The following is a 20,478-nucleotide window of genomic DNA, read 5'->3' as shown; positions in this document are numbered from 1 at the left end:
CATCGCCACAGTAGTCAGGAAATCCTTCTACATGGCACACCTCATCACAAAAGGGTTCTCCTCTGGAAAGAAGGAGGTCATTGTTCCTCTCTACTCATCCCTCATCAGACCCATTATAGAGTACAATGCCCCGTTGGCATGAATCTCACAAGACACCTACAACAATTGGAAAGGCCACAGAAATACCTCACTAAGAGGATTATCGGCCTCAAACAGATGCCATCATCTCAAAAACTCCAGCTCTACTCCAAGGCAATCTCTGCCTAACATACAAAGCTATGTCAAACCCAGAGCTGTTGGACATGCTACACTTAAAGAAATCCCAATCTGTCGACAATAAACAGAACATCTCCACAAAGAAATGCAACAGGTGCACGCTTTGATAACAGAGGGATCACATTGTTTAAAAAAAACAAAAAAATATGGCATGCAAAAATATAACATGGGTTTTGAGATAAACTTCTGGTGAGCGGGCTTTCATCTGTTCATACAGACTTCTTCAGAACAATTCATACATACAACGGACATATTTTTAAAAACTTTTTGGTGCCAAAAAGTTTTTAAAAATATGTCCGGTGTATGTATGAATTGTTCTGAAGAAGTCTGTATGAGCAGATGAAAGCGTTTAACCAGAAGTTATCTTCAAAATCTATGTTATAGCTCTTTTGTATGCCATAACTTTTTCTTGCTTTATTAAATACGTGGATCCCTGATTCGAGTTCTGTGCACCTGCTGCATTATTTTACATTACACAGGCGGTTGTGGCCATCTAGCTGCTCGTTTTTCAGGTGTTTTCAATAAACAGAACATGCTGGAGGGATAGATTCCTGTCTCAGAGACTTCCCATACTCTGGAACAAACTACCCATTCATGTCAAGCAAAGCTTCTCATTGGCCCTCTTTAAGAAAAATTTTGACGACTGAATGGGAAATAGAAAATTCACCCCAGGGATCACTTCTGCGGCACTGCTTGACAGGAGCACAGGAAAATAATTTTCTTGGGTGGCGAAAGCCAGGGAACCTTTTTGGCTAGGCTTATATAGGCCCCAGGGCCGATAGCCTAGTACCTACCTATGAACAAGTAGTTATTTGTCATGCAGTTATATGAGACTAGGTACATATATACAGTTATGTCCATGTTGCTGCATATTTCACACGGGGCCTGGATATTCGACCATATTGTGTGACATAAAACATATTGTGTGACATAAAACTGGGAATTAGGTTTAGCAACTGTCACTACCGAATGTTCAACCTTGGAAGTATTTGAAACATCCTCAGGAACGGAAGTAGAGGTTGAAACACACTCTGGGATGGGAAAAATGTCTGGTTCGCTCCGAGATCTAGACTCTGTATCACAGGAACAATGCTGCAATACTGATTCTGGTACAGGAAAAAGATGCCTGCGAGTTCTCCTGTACTCCACACCCTCAGATTCTATAAGGTAGGATCTCGGCTCGGCACTTATGCCTGTAACTTGACCAATCCAGTCAAAACCTTTTGCCGTTTTTTATCCTCACTGTCTCTTATTCCTTCAACGGACAAAGAATTTATTCTTCTACTCAATTTATTATAACTGAACTTTTGGATAGAACGCTTCTTGAATAATTGAGCCTTGATGGTTCTGTTGCTGTTAGCTTTAGGCCTCAATAAACTGGAACTAATAGGTTATGTCATTCTGGTTTGCCTGTATAGAAGTCTTTGAGCAGGTGAGCCAAGTATATTGTCACTGGGTATGTTTCTGCGATTAAGCAAATTCAGAAAGACGTTGGTATTGCCACGCTTTGACCTTTCAAGCAATTGCTTTGCACTCTGCATTGCATGTTCAACTAGCCCATTTTACTGTGGATATTCAGGACTGCTAGTAACATGTACAAAGTCCCTTTCTCTTGCAAATTTCTGAAACAGCTGACTAGTAAATTGAGTACCATTGTCAGAAATAATTTTGGTGGACTACCATGGACTGAAAAATGACATTTCAACTTAGTAATAACATTAGTGGATGTTAGGTTAAGGTAGTAAGTCAATCTCGAAGCAATTTGAGTAAGAGTCTACCAATACTAAGTAGTGTTGATTGTCTCACTCGAAGATATCATTGGCTACTGTTGACCAAGGTATTTCAGGAACTGGAATTAGCTGAAGTGGTTCTCTTTGCAAATGCGGTCTAGTACTATTGCATATTGAATGAGAAGAAAGTACTTTATCAATATCTTTCAGCAATAAAGGCCAAACTACTTGCTCTGCTCTTAGTGGATGTGGAACCTAGGTGACCATGATCCAAAATTTGGATATATTCTTGTAAGGAAGCAGGAACAACAATTTTAGGACCTTTGAAAATAATGCCATCTTCCATCAACATTTCATCTCTGTAAGGAAAATAGGTGTGCACTTCAGGTGGTTCACTAAATTGCTTTGACAGCCATCCAATATTAATGTAGTGATTGAGCTTTGCAAAATTGGATCAGTCTTTGTGTGATCTCTCAACTCATCAAGCCACCCTAACTTATTCGATCTGTCACCTGAAATTTTGTCAATAATACAGAAATTAAATATTGCTGATTTATGATTACATACATGTCTGTAGAGTGCATTAGTCATACATTTGTTTCTAATGTTACTTAAGTGTTCGGACATTCTTATTCTAAACGGCCTAGAAGTTTGCCCAACACAGAAGGATAAACAGGAAGCAGGCTCTGGAGTATTGGCTTAATAAAGCAAGTCACTATCCACCAGGCTTAAATACATTGTTAATCTGTATTCCAGAGCATGTCTATACGAAAAAAATGTATTTTCAAAAGGAATGTTATTGGCAGGTCTGAGGTACATAAGTGACTGTATTACTGACAAAATTTCGGGTGACAGATTGAATAAGTTAGGGTGGCACAGTATTTTGAATGATAAAGAAAAAAGTTGGATAGTAAGGCTAGGGGCTCTTTTTTCCCCAGGTCTTAATGACCACCTGTAGCGGGAATAACTTAGAATAAATAATATATAATGTTTGGATTATTAGGGATTTTTTCAGCTCTTGTTATTGCTGTACCTTTAAATGCTTGATTGACATGAAGTGCTGGGTGTATATATAGATTGTTTGATAACTTAGGTGGCAATCATTGATGAAGGCAGAGTTGCCGAAACCGGTTTGATTTTGACACTTTTTGGAATAAACCGAGTTATCACTCTTGGTGCTGGCCTACTTTTTTGACTGTGTTTGCTTTTTGGCCGTTTGCACCTGCCTTACGTGCGGAGTTTGTTTTGGTTTGGATTACGTTAGTTCACTTCGTTAGGCCTCTGGTGTGATCGGTTGTGATTCGTTAGTAGCTTTTTAGTATCAATCACCCCCGACTTGTGTTTACCAGCTACTACTGAAACTAGACTGAAACTGCAGGTTTATATAAAACAATATTCACTCTTGAAACTCACGTTTTTCTTAGCCTGAACAGGTTTATGGGGTTGCGACAATAGGATCGAAGGATCGTTGTGGCATATGGATTAGTTGGAGATTTTTCATGCTTCATATGCAAGTTTTTGGACCAGAACTTGCTATATATTTTCCTGCATTTCATTGCGACAACAGGACCGAAGAGTAGTTGTGTGCATATGGATTAATTTGGACTTTGGGACAGTTCTAACAGGTACTAATGGTGAACTGTTTATGTATTAGAGGTTTGTGACGTTTCATATGTGAGACTTTGGTTACAACTTGCTATGTTTGGCTGCTATGACAGGATCGAAGGGTCGTTGTGGCATATGGATCATTTGGGACTTTGGGACAGGTCATAGAGGCACTAACGGTGAACTGTTTTTTTGTACAATCTACTGTTCTGCGAGTCACAGATATTTGCTGGGATTGATTTATTCACATATTTGTGGAGTTTAACACTGGTGCATTGTGTAGATGACTGACCTTTTGAATACTACTCATAATTGTCTAAATTTTAGACTCTGTAGTTTGAATTTAAATTATGTCCATGCCTTTTTACAGCACTCAATGCATAATGTTCTTTTTGACATTCGTTTTCATGTGGATATTTATTTGAATATTCTAAACCAATCGGATTATGGTCTCCAATTATTACGGAGCTTATACCTCATAGGGGGACAGTATTTGAAACTATATATTGTGTTTTGGGGGCAGTTAAGGGTTTAGATACCTATGTTTACCCTTTAGGTAGCATTGCATGTCCTTAACTATTTTGACATATTGTCTCTTTTTAGTGCTGTTTTTGTGCTTTATGCTGTGTGCCAATCATTATATTATTCTAATGTTTTTGAAAATTGTTTTTACAAATACTCCTAACGGAGATTGTCATATAACCTCAGGAATAATTATTTGGGTGTTAGTCCTTATAAAATTGTGTTATATACTCTGGTAGTTAAATAAATTTGACACATAATAGTGACTGATTGGGATAGATATTTTCACTCTTTGAACATTTAAGTTACCAAATTAGCAAGTAGATTTGCTAGTTTGAGCTTTTTACTCTTTAGTTTGGGCCTACATATATGCGTTTTTTTCCCCTCTTGAACCATCAAATTGCCTTTAGACAGATCTCTAGTTATATTGAGATGCATTTATTATGGATTTGGTCACCATACTGCAAGGGTTATCTGCAGACAAAAATGACCTTCAAGTGTTTGGTCTTCATGACAATAATGGTAGTATCAACATGGGGGATACCAGGGACCCAAACAATCTATGTAAGAATCTTTTTATAAAACTGACTAAAAGTAAGATCAATCTACGTAGTTCGGTTTTGCACCTCAAACTGTTTAAGGCCTATGAGGCTAAAATATAACTCCAAGAGGTCTAAGAATCTGGACGCAACCATATGTTAGCAATCCAGATGATAGGTTATATGAGGAATGGGCACAAGCACAGCAAGATGCAACTATGTCATTTGTTAAAATACTGTCCTCCTTCTACGAACGGACAAATGTCCTTCAAGGATGCATCTGCAGTCTTTACAAATGGGTTGTCCTGAAAGTCTGGGTCTGGCCTGGTGTCGCACTTCACCCGATGTCATTGCGGCAGTTTTGGTATAAAGGCATCAGCCGGCGCCATTTTCCTCAGTCTTTCTTGCACAGGGCGCCGAAGCAGAAGCGTCAGATCCAGAGATTACTACCCGAATATACCGAAGACTTCTATAAAGCTAAGGATGTCAGAGAAAGTTAATAACTGTTTATCTTGTGGGAAACAAATACTTCATAAAGATTTCTATTGCATACATTGTTTAGAGCATCTTGTCTAGCCTGTGCTTTTTTAACCGGCCGACGGCTTAGGCGTCGATCGGACTTTGCTGAACAGATTTTCGGCTCGATTTTGCCTACATTATGCCGCCGGATCCTCCGACTATGCAAATAACCAAGAAAAGGACCGACTTTCGGCGGTCAGCGGTTCGGGCGAGCAGCGGTTAAGCAAACCATGAGTGTGCGGTTCTTTCTTCAGCCGATAACTTGCCTTCTACCGAGGCCTCTTCTAACCTGGTAAATCCAACCTTCTGTTGCGGTTTCACAGGATTTATCAGACACCATCCCCTGGATATTTCTACCCCACGTGGAGCTGCTAGGCCTCCTCCAGCTATGTCTATTAAGGCCTTTGCCAGGGCTAAAGCAGCCAAAGCATCAAAACCTGTGCCTGCCAAGCCCCTCTCACAGGCCCAGCACCAGTTCCCATATGCTTTCTTTGGCTGAGGATCTCATCTCTTTAATTGTGGAGCCCAGCCTCATCCAGATAGAGCCTCTCTCCTCCTCCAGAAAAGAGGCCTAGAGCAGAGCCCCTGAGCCAGTATCCGCAGATGATTCCTCTGATGACTCAGAACATACAGACCCTCCTGAGGCTTCTTATTCTCCAAGACTCTGATGCTGAGGAGTCCATCCCTTCAGCCTCTCCTCCTGAGGAATTTTCCTTTGGGAAACTTTGCATGCTATGAGGGAACAATTTCAGTGAGACTCTAGAAAAGGCTTAGGACCTTTCTACATTTGCCACAGCATAGGCCTTTAGCTATACCTCCAGTTCTTTCTGTTGTTGATGATGCATTTAATGATGCTTGCACTGCTCCTGATACTTTACCTCCGGCTCCTGCTAAGCCCGATAGGTACTACAGGGTCCCGGACACTCATCACCACTTATATAAGGCTCCTTTTGCAGATCCAGAGACTATCTCCCAGGATCCAAAAGCTGTAGCAGCTACTTCCTCTAAAACCCCTCCCTCTGAAAGGATCCAGGTCCTTAGAGATGGGGTAAAAGTTTACACCTCTGCTACTTTGTCAGCTAGAGCTTTGAACTGCCAATTTCATATGATTCAATATCAAGAGTTTATGCTTGACCAGTTGACTAAAAAGCTGTCCTCTGAAGAATCTTTAGATAAAAGTATGTTCAAGAAATGGTACATAACATACAGCAGGTTAGTAACCATTCTTTAAAATGTGGCTATGATGCACTGGAGGCTTCCTTTAGATCAGCCATGACTGGCACAGTTATCAGGAGGCATGCATAGTTGAAAGAACAGGCATTACCAGACCATGTCAAATCTAAGCTTTTGGATGCACCTATGGACAAGGTCAATTTATTTGGTTCTCCTGCACAGCAGGTACTAAAAAGATGGAAGAAAGCAAAATCTGTGCAAACAGTGAAAGATTTCTTGCAAGTTCAACCTCCAAGGTTTAGCGAACTGGCCTCCAAGAATTGGTCCTTTCCAGACTCCTCTAAGGCACAAAGAGGCAGGAATAGCTAGAGGCAGAAACCAATCCAGGGGCCAGTGGCAGGGTAACAACCAGGCACGGATACAGCCACCACCACTACAACAACTCAATCACAGTGACTTGGCGGTGGCACCAGGGAACAACTAGAAGCACCTTTAGGCGGAAAGCTAACGTTATTTTCAAAAAAATAGCACTGCATTACAAGAGAAAAATGGATTTTGCAAACTATAGACCAAGGTTACAGATTCCACTTCCATACTCTACCAGGAAAGAGAGGAATGCCGAATCTACCACCTACTCAAAGGACAGAAGCTCTAAAACAAATATCTCAATTATTAGAAATGAGAGCTGTGGAGAAGGTACCATCTATGGAGCAAGGAAAGGGATTTTACTCCAGACTCTTCCTGGTACCAAGAAAAGAAAACAAATGAAGGCCTATTCTAGATCTGTCCGCTTTAAACACATTCCTCATTGTTCCAAAATTCAAAATGCTGACCCTACAGCAGCTTCTTCCCATGCTGGGCAAGGAGTCTTGGCTGGTAACTCTAGATCTCAAGGAGACATACCTGCACGTCCCCATAAGACCAATTTGCAGAAGATACCTCAGATTTCTTGCAGGATCAGAGCATTATCAATTCTCAGCATTGCCCTTTGGCTTATCTACTGCGCCCAGAGTGTTCACGAAATGCCTGGCATCAGTAATCGCTCATTGCAGACTTCAGGGATTCAAATCTATCCCTACCTGGACGACTGCCTGATACAAGCGGACAACAAAACAAACTATCAGAAGACTTACAAAGAGTCATCTACCTGCTGCAAGCCCTGGGATATACAGTCAATACAAAAGTCAAGGCTGATTCCATCCCAAAGAATAACCTTTCTGGGTGCAGAACTGGACACATCAAAACAAATGGCATTTCTAACTACAGAAAAGAAAGAGCAACTTCCTCTCTACTTCTTGGCATTAACAAAGCAGAACCATTTAACTGCAAGAAAAGTGCTACAAGCTCTAGGCTTCATGGCATCCTGCATAATACTGGTCCCTCATGCCAGGCTGCATATGAGAAAGCTGCAGTGGTACCTAAAGAATTTGTGGTCCCAGCACCAGCACAGCCTAGAAACCAAATTTCCAATGATCCCATGCCTGAAGCAAGAGTTCCTATGGTGGGCTCAGGCCTGCCATTCAAACACAGGATTACCCTTCTGCAAAAGTCAACCAAGACAAACCATCACAACAGATGCCTCAGACCTCGGCTGGGGGGCACACATGATGGACAAGTGCATTCAAGGCCTATGGACTCAAGACCAGCTACATCTGCACATAAATCTAAAAGAAATGATGGCAGTGAAATTGGCAATCCAGGCATTCAGACCATTTCTCCAAGAAGGCCAGTTGATGATAAGGACAGACAACACCACAGTTATGTGGTACATCAACAAACAGGGAGGCACACACTCATACCCTCTATGCCGGCTGGCACTGGACCTATGGGATGTGGCTCTGAGCTACAACATTCAGTTACAGGCAATTTATGTACCAGGAAGGAAAACATTCTAGCAGACATATTAAGCAGAACTACAACAGATGCGAATGGATGCTGCATCCGACATCTTCAAAACCATCACAAGAGAATGGGGATTACCACAAATAGACTTGTTTGCATCCCCATTCAATCATCAGTTGAAGAAATTCTGCACAAGGACTTACCACCCACTTGCTTGGAAGGTGGACTCTATCTTTCAGTTGGAAAGCCTGACAGCATCGCCTTCCCTCCACTTCCTTTGATGCACAAGGTGCTTCTGAAAATCAAAGAGGATCCGAGGATCATTCTGATAGCCCCAGACTGGCCAAGACAACATTGGTATCCACTGCTGAGGAGCATGTCCCGGGAACAAATATGGACACTGCCCCTGATCCCATTACTGCTAACACAGAACAGCTACAACATCCTGCATCCAAACCTAAAAACTCTGCAGCTAACTGCCTGGAACATTACATAACAGCAATTAACCCAAATTTATCCCAGAGGGTTAAAGACATTATCCTGGAGGCTCGTAGACCTTCAACAAGAAAGAATTATGCAGCAAAATGGAAAAGATATCTCATCTGGAGTACTGCCAAAGGGCAAGAGGTGACACTGGTGAACATAGCCAACATCCTGGAGTATTTGGCGGAGCTCTTCCATTCAGGCCTGTCCTACTCTTCCATCAAGATACATGCATCAGCTATTTCAGCAGAGTACAGCTTGGATCCTCCTGTCTTCTCGCATCCTCTGCTCAGACAGTTTCTGAGAGGAATTAAAATGTGAAACCTCCCAGGAAACCTCCATTGCCAGCATGGGACTTGAACTTTGTGTTAGAAAAACTGACTCTTCCTCCTTTCGAACCAGCAGCAACAGCAGAATTACAATACTTATCCTGGAAGACTGCTTTCCTACTGGCAATAACTTCAGCAAGAAGGGTCTCTGAACTACAGGCATTAATGGCAGTGCAACCCTTCCTAATCTTCCATCAAGATAGAGTGTCCATGAGAACAAATCCTACATTTATGCCTAAGGTGGTATCCAGAGTGTCTTTAAATCAGGCTATCCACCTTCCTACATTCTTCCCCAACCCACAGGACAGGGAGAAAGGCTCTTACATACCTTGGATGTACACAGACACTTACGCTACTACCTGGACAGGACAAAAAACAATAGAAAAACTGACCAGCTTCTGGTAGCATATGCAACAGGAAAGGAAGGAAATCCAATTTCTAAACAGACAATCTCCAAATGGATAGGAAATTGCATTAGATTTTGTTACTCCTACCATGGAAAGAAAACTCCAGAGAACATCAGGCCTCACTCTACAGCCACTACCACAGCTTTTCACAGGAGTGGCTACCAAGGACATTATAGAGGCTGCTACTTGGACCTCCGTGCATACATTTGCCAAGCATTATAACTTACCTCTATACTCTAGATCCCGTGCTGGTTTTGCCACTGCTGTTTTGCAAGGGATCCTAACTACACCATAATCTCTTCTCTTTTCCTCCTCCCTAGTTTAGCTATGGTATTCTACCCATTTAAGACTGCAGATGCATCCTTGAAGGACATAGTACAGTTTTGTACCTACCATAAATGTAGATGTCCGAGAGGAATGCATCTGCAGTCAGGATTACCCACCCTCCTTCCCCTCTGAGGTACTCCTAGGGTATTTGCCAATCTTCAGCTAGCTTGGTTTTGATCTATTATGGTGTATTTGTTTGTATATATGTACATACATGCTTATTTTATGTGTTTGCTCTCTACTATTTGGAAACGTTGGCATTTATCCAAATTTAGCCATCCAAGAGGGCACCTGGCATCTGGGGCAAGAAACACTGAGGAAAATGCTGATGCCTTTATACCCAGACCCAGACTTTGGAATAAGGGCTGCCTGACGACAGGACAACCCATTTGTAAAGACTGCAGATGCATTCCTCTCAGACATCTACATTTATGGTAGGTACAAAACTGTACTTTCTGGCCAATATTACAGAAACCCAACATATTTGTGAGGAAATTATTGCATATGAGGATCAGACATTACATCAAGAATGTCTCCACAAATTATCCAAAGATCTATTAGTGATGGAGAAAAATTTAAGGAGCAAAAAACTACATAAGTTCCAAAGGGACTTGATGAATTATGAACAAGGCAAACCCTTTATCACTAAGAAGAATGTTACCTTTTCTGATGGGGATCATAGGGTGGCTAGACCTAGGAGTCAGAGACCCAGATCTATTTTAAAGAAATCTAAAACTGACTATAGCAGCACCTCGGGGGAGGAATCCTCTGCTACTGAAACTGAGTATGGGCTCACTCAGGGGTCCCCAGCCCAGAAAAAACAGAAAAAATGTAGACCACCCTTTAGATCTAGGAAACACAGGTATGGGCGAAAACATTGCAAATGTGGAAAATTTGGAAACATTGCTACAAATGATAATTCCCAAATAGTCATCATCTTCTTTCGGCTGTTCCCGTTAGGGGTTGCCACAGCGGATCGTCTGTTTTCATTTCTTCCTGTCCTCTGCATCATGCTCTTTCATGCCAACCACTTGCATGTCCTCTCTCACCACATCCATAAACCTTATCTTAGGCCTTCCTCTTTTCCTCTTACCTGGTAGCTCTATCCTTTGCATCCTTTTCCCAGTATACCCAGCATCCCTCCTCAGCACATGTCCAAACCAACGCAATCTCGCCTCTCTTGCTTTGTCTCCAAACTGTCCAACCTGAGCTGACCCTCTAATATACTGATTCCTAATCCTGTCCATTCTAGTCACACCCAGTGCAAATCTTAACATCTTTAACTCTGCCACATCCAGCTCTGACTCCTGCCTTTTCATTAATGCCACCGTCTCCAACCCATATAACATAGCTGGTCTCACTACTCTCTTGTAGACCTTCCCTTTCACTCTTACTGGTACCCATCTGTCACAAATCACTCCTGACATTCTTCTCCATCCATTCCACCCTGCCTGTACTCTCTTCTTCACCTCTCTTCCACACTCACCATTACTATGAACTGTTGATCCCAAGTACTTAAACTCATCCACCTTTACCAACTCTACTCCCTGCATCCTCACCATTCCTCTACCCTCCCTCACATTTACACACACATATTCTGTTTTAGCCCTGCTGACCTTCATTCCTCTCCTCTCTAAAGCATATCTCCACCTCTCCAGGGTCTCCTCAACCTGGTCCCTACTCTCACTACATATCACAGTGTCACCTGCAAACATCATAATCCACGGGGCCTCCTGTCTGATCTCATCTGTCAACCTTTCCATCACCACTGCAAATAAGAAAGGGCTCAGAGCTGATCCTTGATGTAATCCCACCTCCACCTTAAACATAATTGTCACTCCCACTGCAGTCCTCACCAGTGTCACACTACCCTCGTACATATCACTCTTACACACTTCTCTGCCACTCCCAACTTCCTCATACAATACCACAACTCCCTCTCTAGGCACCCTGTCATATGCTTTCTCTAAGTCCACAAAGGCACAATGCAACTCCTTCTGACCTTCTCTGTATTTCTCCAATAACACTCTCGGAGCAAATATTGCATCTGTAGTGCTCTTTCCTGGCATGAAACCATACTGTTGATCACTAATCATCACCTCCCTTCTTAACCTAGCTTCCACTACTCTTTCCCATAACTTCAAGCTGTGACTGATCAATTTTATCTCTCTGTAGTTACTGCAGCTCTGCACATCACCCTTATTCTTAAAGATAGGTACCAAAATACTTTTTCTCCACTCCTCAGGCATTCTCTGACTTTCCAAAATTTCATTAAACAATCTGGTTAGAAATTCCACTGCCATTTCACCTGAGCACCTCCATGCTTCCACTGGTATGTCATCTTGGCCAACAGCCTTTCCATTCTTCATCCTCTTCATAGATGTCCTTACTTCCTCCTTGCTAATCTGTTTCACTTCCTGATTCACTATCCCCACATCATCCAACCTTCTCTCTCTCTCTCTCTCATTCTCTTCATTCATCAGCCCTTCAAAGTACTCTTTCCATCTACTCAACACACTCTCCTCACTTGTGAGTACATTTCCCTCACTATCCTTTATCACCCTTACCTGCTGCACATCTTTCCCAGCTCTGTCCCTCTGTCTAGCCAATCGGTACAGGTCCTTTTCTCCCTCTTTAGTGTCCAATCTCTCATACAACTCTCCATATGCCTTATCCTTAGCCACCTCTCTCTTTGCCATGCTTCTCATCTCCTTATACTCGTGTCTACTTTCTTCATCTCTTTGACTTTCCTACTTCTTCTTCGCCAGCCTCTTCCTATGTATACTCTCCTGTACTTCCTCATTCCACCACCAGGTCTCCTTGTCCTCCTTCCTCTGTCCAGATGTCAAACCAAGCACCTTTCTAGCAGTCTCCCTTACTAGCTCTGCTGTAGTTACTCAGCTATTTGGTAACTCTTCACTGCCTCCCAGTGCCTGTCTTAACTCTTCCCTGTACTCCACCTCACAGTCACCCCTTTTTAACTTCCACCATTTAATCCTTGGCACTGCTTTCACACTCCTCCTCTTGATCATCAACGTCATCCTATAGACCACCATTCTATGCTGCTTAACTACACTTTCCCCTGTCACCACTTTACAGTCTCCAATCTCCTTCAGACTGGCCTTCTTACATAGGATATAATCCACCTGTGTGCATCTTCCTCCACTCTTGTACGTCACCCTAAGCTCCTCCCTCTTCTTAAAATACGTATTCACCACAGCCATGTCCATCCTTTTCACAAAATCCACAATCATCTGACCTTCTGCATTCCTCTCCTTAACACCATACTTACCCATCACTTCGTCGTCCCCTCTGTTCACTTCACCAACATGCCCATTGAGGTCCGCTCCAATCACTAGTCTCTCACCCTTGGGTACACTCACCACCACTTCATCCAACTCACTCCAAAAATTTTCTTTCTCATCCATCGCACACCCAACTTGTGGAGCGTATGCACTAACAACATTCATCATTACACCATCAGTTTCAAGCTTCATAAACATCACTCTATCAGAAACTCTCTTCACCTCCAAAACACTCTTGGCATGCTGTTCCTTTAGGATAACCCCTACCCCATTTCTCCTGCCATCCACACCATGATAGAACAATTTGAACCCACCACCTATACACCTGGCTTTACTTCCCTTCCATCTGGTATCTTGCACGCACAATATATCAGCCTTCCTTCTCCATCATATCAGCTAGCTCTCTCCCTATACCAGTCATACTGCCAACATTCAAAGTTCTTACCCTCACTACTACACTCCTAACCTTCCTCTGCCTTCGGGCATGCCTTCCCCCTCCTCTTCTCCTTCGGCCAACAGTAGCCCAATTTCCGCCAGCATCCTGTTGGCTAGCAGTACTGGTGGTGGTCGTTGTTAACCCGGGCCTCGACCGATCCGGTATGGAAATATATGAAATGTTCTCCGCATAAGTAATTTGGCAGAGGTTTTATGCCGGATGCCCTTCCTGACGCAACCCTCCCCATTTATCCGGGCTTGTGACCAGCACAAAGAAATGCACTGGCTTGTGCATCCTCAGTGGCTGGGTTTCCTTTTTTGACTTCATGTAGGATGCAGCCTGGGATGTGATTGGGTCCCATGGGGGCTGTATTTTTTTGCCTTTGAGAGGGCAGTGGTGACCTGTTCCCTAGAGATAAGGGGAGGTGGGCAGGTACTGGGGATATCCTTATCTATTTGTGGAGGGACAGAGGGGTGAGGTGTTTGCTGAATCTGTCAGCCAGTAGGTTGGCTATATCTACAGAATTTGTGTATGTGGTGTCCTTGACCACCAGTTCTGAACAGATCTGGATGCTTCCTTTGAGATTGCGAACATATGTGAAGAAGGTCTTATGATCGTCTCTGGTAGGTGTGGCCTATTTGTACTCTATAAGTTTGCTTTAGTGGATTTCACTAGTGCTCTTATTTGATTGTTCAGTCTAAGGAGAGATTGCTTCCAATTGGACACACGCTCCTTCTTGGTCCTGGACAGCAGTTTTTTCCTTTTGTTATATAGTTTTATTGCAGATGTCCACCAGACAGGTTTACTCTTCCTTGCAGTGGATGATTTTTTCCCATCAGGTATTCCTGATTCCATGCATCTGTACAAGTGCTTGTATAGTACTTTGGTGTAGAGTTGGACATTGGTGCCAGTTCTACTCAGAGGGGGAGGATGCTGTTTATACCAACCCTCAGGAGGTTGTAGTCAACTTTGGAGGTTTTTTTGTTTGACCCTAGATAGAGGGGGGTCAAGGGAGATGCTACCTTCAAAAGTGACCACTTTATGGTCAGGTCTTACAGGGAGGATGATACTGTAGGGGTGCTGCAGTGGTTACTCATGTTGGCTAATACCAAGTCCAAAATATTATCACCTCTTGTGGGAGTATCTACTAGCTGTTCCAAGGCATTTGCATTGATAAAATTGAAGAATGTCTGGGCATTTGCATTCTGTCATGAGTAGTTTTTCTAGTATATGGTTTGGGTAGTTAAAGGCGCCCAGGATCAGTGTAAAGGGTTGAATCTTGATAGATTCGAAGAGGTCCATATAGCTGTAGTGGGCATCTTGAGTCAAATTTGGGGGCCTGTAGCTAGCTATGATTTGAATAGGGGTCTTGTGAATGGTTAACTGCACCTGGAGTGTCTTCTGTGCATCATACTGTTTGACCAGCCTGGAGGTATGTGTGCCTATTGAAACTCCACCTCCTTTGGCTTTGCTGCCCACGGTTTGGGGTCTGAATGTATGATAGGATGAGTAACCAGGTAAGGCTGCAGTGCTCTTCGCAGCTTTGAACCAAGTTTCTGTGACTGCACAAATGTCGGCATCTTCCAGGGTTAAGAATGCTTGCAGTGAGTGCAGTTTCATGTTTAGATTCCTATTGTTTAGCCATGACATTTATTTTGGGTTTTGTTGAAATTTTCATGTTGGTTTTATCGACCTCAGGACTTTTCCTAAAAAAGGCACTATGAGGATGGCAAGGGCCTTTGCCAGAAGTCTGAAGCCCAAGTGAGACACATGCAGGCCATCTCTCTCAAAGCATCGTGGTCTGTCGATCATGTCTTCTTAGGCTATCAGGTACTGAATTCCCCTGGAATGAAACCAAGGACTAAGCCAATTGTTAAAGTCAGTCATTTTCTGTTTGTATTGAGGCATCATTCTGGGTGACGGTAGAAGGCTGCTTAAGGCTAGGGACATACCTGCCTATGACACACATTCAATGAGCTCAGTCATGTCTCTCTTCTTATGTAGTCCAGGGAGGTACTTCTCAAGTCATTCATCCCAACATGGACTATGACAAAGTCATAACAGTATCTGTTGTTGAGAGACTTGAGTGCGTGTGTGATATGGTAGATTCTGGCACCTGACAGACAACTAACTGTGACTTTTCTCCTTATCCAGCCTGGTGAGAGGCACATCTGTGTGTCTCACAGTGGAGTCTCGTATGACTAATATGTTGGGTTTATGGTTAGGCTTTTGTGGTTGCAAGACACAGGTATGTGGACTGTGCATGGTATGTGGTGTGGAGGGTTGTGGAGTTCACGTGTGTTTTTGCCTCTGAGGTCTCCTTTGTTTGGGTATGTTTTTGTTGATAACCTCCACATATGTGGGTGTCTGTTGTGTAGTTGAGTGGTTTGTGGTGTAGTGATTGTGTTGATAACTTTCTCAGTGACAGATATACTGGCTTGTGAGTATAGACTCTAGGTTCTTAAAGTAGTTGCATCTCTCACAAATTGTGTTCATAGGTGGTAAAAATAGATGAGTGTCTATATACATGAGGCAGTTGCTACACTGTCTCAGGATGCCCATATCAACCAGGCTGGCAGGAGAAACCATAGGAAATTGTCCATCCGTATTTGTCAGATTCTCAGGGAGAGAGGCCAGGGAGAGCTAAACAGGCTAAAAAACAAGCAGTAATAAATTCAGCAGAAAAGATGCAGTTGTTGAACACTTTAGAGAACAATTAGCCAAAAAAGCAAGATGAAGTAATAGAGTAGGAGGAGGAAACACAAATACTGTAAAAGTAGCTGAATACGTTTTGTAGAGTAGAAAGGGAGAAAGGAGGAACAGAAGATAATTCAAGGTTAAAATACTAAGGGGATTGGCCTTCCCAAATGTTCTTTCTGTATTAAGTAGAATGAGCTCCTCATTGGCACTCTTTAAGAAAAATCTTGACAACTTGGATAGGAAATAGAAAATTCACCCCAGGAATCACTTCTGTGGCACTGCTCAACAAGGGCACAGGAAAATAATTTTCTTGGGTGGCGAAAGCCAAGGAACCTTTTTGGTTAGGCTTATATAGGCCCCAGGGCTGATAGCCTAGTACCTACCTTTGAGCTAATGAGACTGGACTGGGAGGAGTGTCCCAGATCAAATTTACAGTGTGGAGGGGGGGGCAACTGCAAAGCCACCAAGTGTAAGAACAAGACAACAACAGGGAGGGAGGATGGAGAACTATGCTACAGCTGCTAGCTACACTATTTTAGGCAGAAATCACTACATAAATGTTTATCACAGCAGAAAAACACTAAATGAAAGTTTTAAACAGAAAAAGGCACAAGGAGACTTTAGAGAATGCTTTTAACTGCAAACAAATCAGTTATATGATGCACTCCTTGGCAGGAAAATCAGAACAAACAGATACTTAAAAAAATGGAGAAAACTTTCAATTAATACCTTTCACACAGTGAAACTAGCTAAAAAAGCTGTACAAAAAGTGAGGCAGTAACAAAAGTGATTTAACAGGCCCTGTAAGGCAGACAATTGCAGTAGAGTGGTTTATAGCAATAAAATGCAGTAAAAAGTAGGCAACAGACAATAAAAAGTGCAATAAATGGTTAGAATAAGCAATAACAAGTAAAAATAAGCAAGAGAACAGGATACATATTGTTGTATATCACAGATCAGAGTTGTGGTCGGTGCCCCTCCTCAGTGTGAAATAGCAGAAACCTTCACAATAGTAGGTCTTAAGTACCAGAAGGTTTAAACTTGAAACAATTTAAAAAAAAGCTCAAAAGAACCAAAGAGGTGCTTATTCCAAGCCCTAGGCCAGCCAGCCTTTACCAGGCAGTGGCCAATCTTGTGAGCTGCTACCATAGATGACACCCAATCATTTGGTTCTGCAACTGGACAAATTACACTATGCTGTACTATTTTATCCATTTGAGCCTTAACTTTATCGTGCATAGCTATCGGATCTCATCTTGCTGGTCTGACTACTGGAGTGACCTCTGGGTCTAACTTCATGAAATACACAACTGGAAGTTTGCCCAACTTGTCATCAAAAACATCAACATACTCTGAGAAAATGGCTTCAGAAAAATTGGAACTAGAATATGCACTTATGTGATAAATGTCTTGGTAAAGGAAAGCAGATTCATTCTCAAACTGTCTTTGAGACCCAGTAAAGACTGTACTGGTCTTCGAACTAAATAGAATAACAAGCTGTAACAGTTCTTGGCCAATTAACATGAAAGCATCACTAAGCCTTCAGTTTGAATTTCTTCACTTCCATAAGCAACAGGTTTCGCACTACTGGCCACATTGAGTTGTTCATTAGTTCTCACTCTAGCAAATGTGTCTGCTGATATAACATTACACTTTAAACCAGTGTCTAAGCTCTGTTGATTTACCATTGATCTGAACTGCACAAAACACTTTGCTCTTTGCCAGTAAATTCACTGCATCAACTCTCTCACCAATTACTGATGCACCATCTACATAGAAAGCAGAATTGCAGTCTACTTGATCAACTTGCTTTTTTGTGTGAATTGTGAAATTTCTTTTACAACTGTGTGAGGTTTACTTGATCTGCAAAACTTTTGAAAATGGTTCAATTTTTTACGTTTGTGATATTGCTGACCAAATGGTAAGCACTTCTCTGTTTTGGACTCATGATTGGCACCACAATTGCGACAGTTAACAATAAAGCTGGACTTGGGTTTTCCCAGTTCATGCTTGTACTGCACTATGCATGCTCCTTTAACTGAACTAGTCTTAGAACTTGCTGGAAATCTATGTGGTTTCCTTAAGGAGCCAGCAGGGGTTGTGGCTGCCATGTGCTTAGTAGGCCTACTTCTGTTTTGCACGTGTTGCATGCTCTCTACATTTGCTCTGGAGCCTGTTGAAATTATGTCTTGTCACTCGTAAGCATACTTGTGTGTGTTTTCTATCACTTCATGGATTTGACAAATCTCAATGGCTTTACTCAACGTTAAATCACTGTCATGAAGAAAAATCTTTCTCACAGCAGCACTGTTAATACCACACATGAGCCTGTCCTTTATTAACTCATCTTTTAAGTCACCAAGCCAACACTTTTTGGCTTTGTTTCTCAGGACAATTATATAAGCTGCAGAAGTTTTCCCTAGTTTCTGATCTCTTGTGTAAAACAAATGCCTCTCTAGTGTAATATTTGTCTGGGAGTTACACATTTCTCTGAACTTGCTCTTCAGACACTCAGGATCTTCCCTTGATTCAGCCTGTACAACAATATGATTTTCACCTTCTCCCTCATATATTGCTAGTGCATACACAAATGAACACTCTTTTGATGGCCTCTGACCCAGCTAGGTTTAGCAAAATGAATGACGTGGTGCTTGCATCTTTAACTGAATAAGCTGCTTGTATAAAAATATCATACTCTTGCTCAAATATTCTCCAGTTTTCTGCAATATTCTGATCAAATACAAATGGTAAGGGCTTTCAAAATCCGTTTGCCATATTAACACATACCTGTGAAGGGTTTTGCAAATAAACATGAACACACACACGCACACACACACACACATGCACACACACACACATGTGCCAGAAATTTATGCCAAAACTTGTATAAGTCTCTCAGGCACTGTAATACTCTTGAAATTACTGTACTACAAGAAATCACCTCTTGCCAGTATAAGAAACACATCAAATAACTACAAAATGTGAATGAACTGGACAGGAGGAACTCAAAGTCAGTAACATTTCTATGTAATTGCACTTTGTTAATAAACTGTACACAGCACACTGAAATTTCCCCAAAATGGCGGTACCTTGCTAGGCAGTTCTTTACGGTGCAAGAAGCACTCTGTAATGATGGCACTTTGAGAATAGTCACACCCAGCACAAGAAACTTTTTGAAATGGCTATACTTTGTACTTCACAAAATAGTTGCACTTTGCACATATATAAACACTTCGGAATACATGCACAGTAATGAACACACACTGTAAACACTTTTACACACTTTGAGATGCTTCGAATAACTCTAGTTATGCCCTTAATATAATATGAAGTTGTAGTTATGCCAAAACAGAGCACTCTGCCAAAAAACATCAAGTTGCCTTGCTTTATTTACACTTAATGTGCCTTTTTTACCCTTATTATATTTGTTTTGCTCGATTAATCTCTTTTCATGCCCATTGTACTTTTCTTTAGTTGCTCTTTTTGCTTTTCTGATTGTTTTGTCAATTATCTTAATTTTAAACATTTTCTTTAGTTAATAAATCGGTGGTTTGTGCCCTTGTAATGCTCCGCTTTATTTTTTTTTTATAAAATAAGCAGTTTCTGCGAATTCTTATTACCTTTGATTCTATTCTGGCTCTTTTTCATGCCTGTTTCTTCTAGTTTACCTTCACTGTCATCTCTGCACCTCATGGCCCCGAATATTATTCTCTGCAGTCCCGGTTCTGACACCATGTGGCTCTCCTACTTTGGACACAATAGAAGAGTCTTCATGGGTTCTGTTCAAGCAGCTTTACTATATACAGACACGTCACGGGAGAAATTTACTGACTTTAACTTAAGTAACTTATATACAAACTAACTACTGCAATCATATATGCTCTCTGGCTGCACTCGCAACATAGCAAGTGCCTGGTATTTATATGTGCACGTTCAGTCCTTGATATGCCTCTTAAAGACACAGCACATACACTTTGATCTACAGTTGTCAAAATTTTCAGAGTCTTCTTTGAAAATGTAGTACCTGCTTCCTCAAATCAGTCTTGTATAGGCATGTGAAGTGAGTCATATTTTTGACACACATGTCTGGAAAGCTCCTGTCCAGATCTGAAGTCGCAGATTTAGAAGTCTCTGACCTTATCTAATTTAAATTCATCATGGTATCAAATATATGGGAAGTCACTGTTAAACCAGTTTGTGTCCTTTCTAATCCATCCATCCATCCATCTATCCATTCTCATGATTTGCAGCTTATACTTATAGTAATCTTGTGGACAGTCAATGC

General features: G+C 41.8%; 1 protein-coding gene across 1 annotated transcript in view; it reads left to right on the top strand.

The window, feature by feature from the left end:
* Positions 1-20,478, top strand: part of PRIMPOL (primase and DNA directed polymerase) — a 1,324,073-nt gene that overhangs the window by 484,547 nt on the left and 819,048 nt on the right. The gene's annotated exons all lie outside the window — the stretch shown is intronic.

Source organism: Protopterus annectens, chromosome 12.part0 (assembly GCF_019279795.1).
Source record: "Protopterus annectens isolate FY-2018-M chromosome 12.part0, PAN1.0, whole genome shotgun sequence".
Classification (NCBI taxonomy): Eukaryota; Metazoa; Chordata; order Ceratodontiformes; family Protopteridae; genus Protopterus; species Protopterus annectens.
This window is presented reverse-complemented; position numbering and strand designations above follow the sequence as displayed.